The sequence below is a fragment of the Oncorhynchus masou genome, unplaced genomic scaffold (assembly GCF_036934945.1).
Source record: "Oncorhynchus masou masou isolate Uvic2021 unplaced genomic scaffold, UVic_Omas_1.1 unplaced_scaffold_28___fragment_2___debris, whole genome shotgun sequence".
NCBI lineage: Eukaryota > Metazoa > Chordata > Actinopteri > Salmoniformes > Salmonidae > Oncorhynchus > Oncorhynchus masou.
Genome location: NW_027016742.1, coordinates 13,236 through 22,827, shown reverse-complemented (window position 1 = coordinate 22,827; position 9,592 = coordinate 13,236).

Below are 9,592 nucleotides of genomic sequence, written 5' to 3'. Positions count from 1 at the left end.
ATTATTTATTCACTTTCTTCTTCCTTCTTTTCAGTAAAAATCTCACTGATATCAAATGTAGTATGTTATTTTATTTCAGAGGGCTAGAGGTGAAACTAGTCAGTTGAGTTCGGACACCTTCTCAGTGTTACAGACACGGGTTGAAACTGACTAAGTCCCACATCTAGTTCTTTGGAAGGTTAAATGCAAGGTTTTTCCCTGGGATGGAGTGTAGATTGTTCTAGAGGGTTCTCTAAAAATATAAATATTTTTCAGCCAGAATGGCAGCAGAATCTCCTGGTGGAATGTCCTTATATTTCTCAGTTGGAGAACTGTCAGGTGGGGTCTGCTCCAGTATTCCCAAAGGAGTCCATCTCACCCACGGCATTCAGTGAAGGGCACTCACTTGTCTGGTCCAATGATGAGTGGAGAGAAATGAAAGAGCGCTTAAATCTCTTGTATTTGTTCCTATTCCTCCTTCCTTGTGTTTCTCTTTCTCTATGTATTTTTCATCGCTTAATCCTGGGTCTGTTTTCCTCTTGGGTAGACTAACAAATTCCCCTCTCAGATATGGTTGTTGGAAGGTGATTTTTTTCAAAAGTCAGTATTTATTGAAACAATACTGAGAAAATGTTCTGTTCCTCATAAAAACTTGCTTCTCTGTTTTTTTTTGTGGTGAGTTGAGTCGTAGATATTCTCTGCTAAGGTTCCACTGCTCGCCTGTAAATCAGACATCTTGTGCCAGGAGCATTCTATTGGGGGAAGGAAATATATTTTGAGGTTGATGTACATTTAGGCCTACTAAATGCATAGAGTATTTAATTCCCTATATTAATTGCCTTGATTACTATAGCTCAACCATATGCATAAGATACAATGAAGTGTTGATAATATCTAACCATTAACACAATTCTAATCACTTACACAATTACTGCAAAGCAGAGTTTAAATATTGATATTCAATACAAATTGTTTAAATTCATAATTTTATGTGAAAATGAAAGAGGTTTAGGACTACTGTAGAGTAACTTGATTCAAAACTAGTAGACTTAAATGGTTACATTTTTGCAATACATGAATACATGTGAGACTACTTAATCTTTGGAATAATAACAAAACTAATTGTAATAACACAATTATGAATAACAGCCACGCCGAAAAATAATTTGAAACAAAAAAATGTGCTTTGCATAGTAGTCTAGATTAGTTCATTTTTAGGATATTCAATTAATTATCAGTAACTTTATAACTTTATTCAAGCATTTTTAATTACTCACATTCTGATATTTAATGTGACCATACATGTTTCTTATGTTGGCCTAGTGAAAATATAAATATCTCCGAGAGATAGAGGGTATTTCAAAAAAATCTTTAAAAATATATTTGTTTTATATCGCTCACCTTTTGCTTCTCGCTGCACAATAGAAGTGTCGATGATCTGAGATACGCTGTGGGAAGGTGAACCCTTCAGTTTCGCGCAGGTAGACTTTCAACGTGGTCGAGAAAACAGTGAAGACAGCGCATCCTCACCGTCGTCTCAGTGAATTGTCAAGCTCTGCAATAGTCAAGATGAACTCGAAAACTAACAGCAAATTCACTTTTGTTTTTCTCTTAATACAACGAATCGTCGTTATGCCGACTATGATTATTTTTCCAGTCAGTGAGTAACAGATCACTCGTTGGTCATCAACACCCAAAGACAGACAGACGGAACAAAATAGCGACTTAGGCCACCACTTACCTAATTAACTTTTCACTTCCTTTCTATGCTTCAAGATACTCTAAAGAGAATTATTGTAGATTTGAATATTTTAATCCACTGATAAGCGTCTTTACCAAAATGCAACAGTTTTCTCACTTGTTAGATTTCCTCCTCTCTCCTCTTGACAGTCGCGCGCTCTGCTCCCCCGCCCTCTCGCACAATGTTCCTGTGCTCCCTCTTTCCGCTCTTACACATCGTCCCATTCTGTATGACCTTAGTTGCCTTTCTGTGTCATTATAGTCTTATAAGCGCGTTGATAACTTATCTTAGCTCTAGAATAAACAAAAACGTTAGCATACACAGCAGTTTGTGTATATATTATTTCCGGCTCGTCACGCATGGGGCAAAAGCCACGAGGCACGAGCAGCAATCAGCTACAGGTGAGGAGCCAAATGGCATGAATAGAACTCTGGCATACTAGTGACATGACTGTTTAGGCAACCATTATGTCCCTCCCCTATCGCCTCTTGTCATCAGCGCAATAGAGACATTTAGTTTTTGTCTTACTTCACATGGAGAAAAAAAAGTGTGTGTAGTGTGAATACAAATGATTATGATAACTTTACAGGATTGTAATGACTAAAACATCCCTTTATCAAGGTCTTATTTCACCCAACCTCTTATGGTGTTTTTTATACAATGTGTTTTTTTCTGTCTAGTGCATCTTCAAACCCATTGCTTGTTAAAGATATGAGCAGATAAATAGCAGAATCTTTGTTAGCTCTAACTCTAGGCGGCATTCTGCTTTCTCCCTGCAGTTTGTAGCCATTAGCTTCACCCACGACTGTCTTATGTGAACTACAATCCCTACGCTGTGTTTTAACGTTTACGAATGTCAATAATAATCATTTTCAATAAGGCTTTCGAAAAATTTGGACCTTATCTTTCATCCGCGAGAAAGAATCCTTCAAATAAAAAAGATAACACTTACTGTAGCAGTTTTGCACAGATCCATACAGCTATGAGTGCCTCCATCCAACGATACTACACTTCCGCTACACTTCCCGAGTTATGCTTACACACAGGTGTTCGGAGCATGCTAGATGGCTAATTAGCACAGATGGTCGCCGCTTATCTGCTGTCTGTATTCCGTAAACAAGCACTGTAACATGGAGATATGGCCATGTGGGAACACTAACCGTAACCCTATCAAGGTGTGTATCAAGTTAATCTTTTGTTTTTAGAACATTATTTCTTGCTGATATGAAAGATAAGGTTATTATGCTTCCAAAACCATACCGCAAGCGATGCATGTTAATGTTCTGACCAAGCATCTGAGATCTTAACAAAAGGTACCCCTACAGAAGACACCTTCATCCAATTACTCTTATGTGTAATGTAATGGAACTGAGAGTCATGATCAAGGGCTATATTTTTGTATAACAGTTTAAGTTTTATTGGTGGTGGGAGTGTAGGTGAAAAGAGAGTGATGTGGATAGGAGATGTACTGATGTGAGACTGAGACACGGTGTGAAGAATGACAAACTGTGTGTGTGTGTGAGAGAGAGGGAGAGGGTGAAAGGAGGAGAGTGGTGTTCTCAGGGCTGTTGTCAGTGCCTCTGTGTTTCTCCAGCTTTCAGATCTCATTAGTGGTGAAAGACACATTGCTACTGACAACCTCCCGTTTTTCTTTTGCTCTCTCTCACTCTTTCATTCGTTCCTTCTCTCTTTGTTTCTCAACATATTCTATACCTTTAGCGCCTTCAGATGTCTCTGTAAATGTCAACAGGCCAGTGATGTGCGGTGAGGTCGGTGGCTGGGTAGGCACTGGCTATTATCCAAGCCAGATTTATTCACAAATAAACCTTGATGAAGCCCAAGTTCATCCATACAACAGATAGCTCCAAAAATCTGAGTGGCTATTAAAAGAAATTGACCAAAAATGTTCACCAAATGTAAATACCAATTTAGCCTAGATACACACGCTTAAAATACACAAACATAATAATAATATTATTATGTGAAATATTATTACACACACATGCACTGAGTATACCAAACACAATTTGTTGGGGCATGTACTCCACAAGGTTTCGAATGCATTCCACAGGGATGCTGGCCATGCTTCCCACAGTTGTGTTAAGTTGGCTGGATGTCCTTTCGGGTGGTGAACCATTCTTGATATACACTGGAAACTGTTGAGAGTGAAAAACCCAATAGCGCTGCATTTCTTGACACAAACCATTGCGCCTGGCACCTACTACCATACCCCGTTCAAAGGCACTTACATGTTTTGTCTTGCCCATTCACCCTCTGAATGGCACACATACACAATCCATGTCTCAATTGGCTTAGAAATCCTTCTTTAACCTGTCTCCTCCCCTTCATCTACACTGATTTAAAGTGGATTTATTTTAACAAGTGACATCAATAAGGGATCATAGCTTTCACCTGGATTCAGTTTGTCAGTCTATGTCATGTCTCAAGTTTAGGAGAGCAAGTGTTCTTAATGTTTGGAATAATATATGTATATATTAAATAAGATTCTAACACAATGTCAATATCAACAATAGAAATGACAGAAAAATCAGTTTAAAACATCAAAAAAGTGTCTCATCAAAACACAATTCTAGCTTGATAAATTAAGTGCTTCTACACCTGCATTGCTTGCTGTTTGCGGTTTTAGGCTGGGTTTCTATACAGAACTTTGTGACATCAGCTGATGTAAGAAGGGCTTTATAAATACAGTTGATTGATTGATCAAAGGGATGTTGTGTCAGGATTTGGCCAGGGTTGTTCCGGGTTTTTGTCAGTAGATGTCCCCATTGTGCTTTTTGTCCCTGTGTTTTTCCCTTGATCCCCATTATTGTTTGCACCTGTGTCTCGTTTTCCCCTGATTGTATTTAAACCCTTTGTTTCCCTCAGTTCTGTGCTCTGTGTTTGTATGTTAGCACCCTGCCCTAGTGTTCTGTGTGCTCTTGTCGATTCCGGGTGACGTTCTTGTGGTATTCTGTTTTTTGTTTTTGTTTATTTTTGGTGAGTTTCTTTTGAGTTCTTTTGTGTTTTTCCTACCACCTTTTTGGATTTGCCATTTTTGTATTTTTGGATTTTTTCTTTATTAAATTCACCGTCTTAAGTACTGCTGTGTCTGCCTCATCTTCTGGGTTCTGCTGTCTATTCGTGGCTCAGTTGGTTAAGTGACTGTTTCTCACTCCGGAGACCCAGGTTCGAAACCGGGTCCTGACAGAAACACAGAGCCAAAAATGAACCCAGAGGCAGCCAGTTCCCAGGACCTTTTGCCACGCTGTCCCACCACCAGGAGACTGTCCAACGCCACGAAGCCGCCCTGGTTCAGCAAGAGGCCTTAATGGCTAGACATTCTCATCTTCTGTCGGAGATGCTGACTTCCATTAAGCAAATATCTGATCGACTTACCCCGGCAACAGTTCCCGTCCCAGTACCTCAAGTTCACGTACCCATGGCAGTTAACACCCTGGCTGAACCTCGTCTTCCACCTCCCCAACGGTTCTCAGGTGATCCAAGTGCTTGTAAAGGGTTTCTCACTCAATGTTCTCTCTCCTTTGAGCTGCAACCCTCGTCGTTTCCCACCGACCGGTCTAAGATCGCATATATCATCACCCTGCTGTCGGAAAAAGCCCTGGCCTGGGCTACTGCTGTGTGGGATGCCCATAGTTCCTGCTGTGCCAGCTACTCTGCCTTTGCTGAGGAATTCAAACGAGTGTTTCAAGGTCCAAGCAGTGGTTCTGACTCAGCCAAACAGCTCCTGACTTTCCATCAAGGTTGGCGCAGCGTGACGGACTATGCCATCCAGTTCCGCACGGTGGCAGCAGCAAGTGGCTGGAACAACGAGGCGCTCACGGTGTGCTTTCTGAAAGGCCTTTCCGACACTATCCAAGATGAACTGGCTACTCGGGAACCACCGGACAATCTCGAGTCCCTGATCAAGTTGGCCTCACGCATTGACCAGCGTCTGAGAGAGAGAGAACTCAACCGTAGACCTCTAGCTCCTATCAGTCCCAGCTCCGAGTCCCCACCTTTATCATCACTGGCTCCACCGGAACCCATGCAGATTGGACGCATCTCCCAGGCTGAGAGAGACCGCCGGATGAGGGAGCGACGCTGTCTATATTGCGGCAAACCGGGCCATTTCCGTTCCACGTGTCCCGGGCTCCAGGGAAACGCTCTGTCCCGTACAGACCAGGGGGAACTGTAACGGGAAACATAACCTCCTCCCATCCGTCCAACTCCCTTCTGCTCATTCCAGTCACCCTCTCCTGGGACAACCACAAGCTTCACCTTCAAGCCTTGGTAGACTCTGGAGCCGCAGGTAACTTCATGGATGGTGTCTGGGCGAAGGAGAATGGCGTTCCCTCTGAACTTCTAAGTGACCCCATGAGGGTTACTACATTGGATGGAAGCCCTTTGGGATCTGGACTTGTCACTCATGTCACTACCTCCTTGAGACTTTCAGTTTCACAACACCAGGAATTGATGAACTTTCATTTGATCTCCTGTTCCGAGTTCCCTCTCGTCCTTGGATACCCCTGGCTTCACAGTCATAACCCTCACATCGACTGGTCTGTGGGCACTATCAAGCAGTGGGGTCCTACGTGCCAAGCTACTTGTATTTTCCAGAATTCCCCGAGTTCTACTCCCGAGTCTTTAGAATCCATCGACCTGACCCGAGTTCCCGAGTGTTACCATGTCCTCAAACTGGTGTTTAGCAAACAGAGGGCCACCATGCTACCACCCCATAGATCTTACGATTGCCCCATCGACCTGTTTCCGGGCACTTGCCCCCACAGAAGTCGGATCTTTTCCCTATCTCCACCCGAACGAGCTGCTATGGATACCTACATCAAGGACTCTCTGGAAGCAGGCCTCATGCGTCCATCAACCTCCCCGGCGGGAGCAGGGTTTTTCTTTGTGGCCAAGAAAGACGGTGGGTTACGTCCTTGCATCGACTACCGGGGACTCAATGACATAACCGTCCGTAACCGTTACCCGCTACCCCTTATGGCCACAGCCTTCGAGCTGCTCCAGGAAGCAGTTGTTTTCACTAAGCTTGACCTGCGGAACGCATACCATCTTGTGCGGATCAGACCTGGTGACGAGTGGAAGACCGCTTTCAACACGCCTACTGGTCACTATGAATACTTGGTGATGCCCTTCGGCCTGACCAACGCCCCAGCGGTGTTCCAAGCGCTCATAAACGATGTGCTTAGGGATATGCTTAACATATTTGTGTTCGTTTACTTGGATGACATCCTCATCTTTTCGAGCTCCCTTCAAGAACACACTAAGCATGTCAGACAAGTACTCAAACGCCTCCTGGACAGCCATCTGTACGTTAAGCCGGAAAAATGTGAATTCCATTCATCCCGAGTACAATTCCTGGGATTTGTAGTGGAACCCGGTCGAATCCAAATGGACCCTAGGAAGGTAGGGGCGGTAGCGGATTGGCCCACCCCAAATCCGTTAAGGATGTTCAGCGTTTCCTGGGCTTCACAAACTTTTACCGCAAGTTCATCAAGAACTTCAGTTTGGTGGCAGCTCCTCTCTCAGCTTTAACCAAAGGTGGCAATGCAAGGTTTTTGGGGGAAGAGAAGCTGAGACGGCCTTCCAAGGACTCAAGCAGCGCATCCTCTCTGCTCCCATCCTGATACTACCGACTACGGATGAACCATTTGTGGTGGAGGTAGACGCATCAGAGGTTGGTGTTGGAGCTGTCCTGTCTCAGAGGGGTGAAGACAAGAAGCTTCATCCGTGCGCTTTCTTCTCACACCGGCTTACCCTGACTGAGAGGAACTACGATGTGGGGATCGTGAACTCCTAGCGGTTAAGATGGCATTGAAGGAATGGAGACACTGGCTCGAGGGGGCTTCTCACCCGTTTCAAGTGCTTACGGACCACAAAAATCTGGAGTATATCCAGCAGGCGAAGCGATTGAACTCTAGACAAGCTAGATGGTCTCTTTTCTTCAATCGATTCCAGTTTATCCTCACCTATCGGCCCGGGTCGAAGAATCTCAAACCGGATGCCCTGTCCCGAGTCTACGCTCCTGCCATTCGAGATGACACGGACATGCCTGTCCTTCCTGCTGCTAAGATTGTGGCTCCGATCTCGTGGCAAGTTGAGGATACCGTGAGACGTGCTCAAGCTAGCGAACCGGACCCTAAAGGAGGCCCTGCCAATCGGTTGTTTGTCCCCAAGGCAGTGAGGACTCAGGTCCTTCTGTGGGGGCACTCCTCTCGCCTCACCTGTCATCCGGGCGTAGGTCGCACCTTGGAGTTCATCCAGCGTAAGTTCTGGTGGCCTACCATAAGAGAAGACGTTGCCACTTTCGTCAATGCCTGTCCCGTGTGCTGCCAGGGCAAATCTTCTCACCTCCGCCCTCAAGGACTCCTTCACCCTTTACCTGTTCCCCACAGACCCTGGTCCCATATCTCATTGGACTTTATTACTGGACTTCCTCCATCCCATGGCAATACTACTATCCTAGTCATAATCGACAGGTTTTCAAAGGCGGCCAGGTTCGTCCCTCTGACTAAGTTACCTTCTGCCAAGGAAACGGCTGAGTTGGTAATTAATCATGTGTTCCGAGTCTTCGGCATTCCTCAAGATGTGGTTTCTGACAGAGGTCCCCAGTTCGCCTCAAGGTTTTGGAAGGCCTTCTGCCAACTCATGGGGGCTTCTGCCAGTCTATCTTCAGGGTATCATCCGGAGTCCAACGGCCAAACAGAGAGGATGAATCAAGAGCTGGAAACCACCCTCCGATGTATGACTCGTGACAACCCGTCCACATGGTCATCCTTTATTGTTTGGGCCGAATACGCGCACAACACCTTGCGCTCCTCCTCCACTGGTATGTCCCCGCACGAGTGTCAGTTTGGCTATGCTCCTCCATTGTTCCCGGACCAGGAGGCAGAAGTCAGAGTGCCTTCAGCCTTGAGGTTCGTCAGACGCTGTCGGCTTATGTGGAGGAAGACCCGTCTTAATCTGATGCGTTCCTCACAGAGGTATCAACAACAAGCCAACAGACGTCGCCGTCCCGGGCCTACCCTGCGCCCGGCCAGAGAGTCTGGCTTTCCACAAGAGACTTACCTCTACGGGTGGAGTCTCGCAAGCTGTCCCAAAAATACATCGGTCCCTTCAAGGTTGCCAGGAGAGTTAACCCAGTTTCTTATCGCCTACACTTACCCAGATCCCTTAAGATTAATCCCACATTTCATGTGTCATTGTTAAAACCTGTTGTTTTTTCTCCCCTTGTCCCGGCAGACAGACCTCCCCCTCCGCCTCGTGTCATTGGAGGCCAGCCGGCTTATACCGTCCACCGGATACTGGATTCCCGCCGGGTGCAGCGGTCCTGGCAGTATCTGGTGGACTGGGAAGGCTACGGTCCCGAGGAGCGCTCCTGGGTTCCTGCCAAAGACATCCTGGACCCTGACCTCATTCGTCAGTTCAGGGTCCTCCACCCTGAGAGAGCTGGTAGGAACGCCAGGAGCCGTTCCTAGGGGGGGGGATTCTGTCAGGATTTGGCCAGGGTTGTTCCGGGTTTTTGTCAGTAGATGTCCCCATTGTGCTTTTTGTCCCTGTGTTTTTCCCTTGATCCCCATTATTGTTTGCACCTGTGTCTCGTTTTCCCCTGATTGTATTTAAACCCTTTGTTTCCCTCAGTTCTGTGCTCTGTGTTTGTATGTTAGCACCCTGCCCTAGTGTTCTGTGTGCTCTTGTCGATTCCGGGTGACGTTCTTGTGGTATTCTGTTTTTTGTTTTTGTTTATTTTTGGTGAGTTTCTTTTGAGTTCTTTTGTGTTTTTCCTACCACCTTTTTGGATTTGCCATTTTTGTATTTTTGGATTTTTTCTTTATTAAATTCACCGTCTTAAGT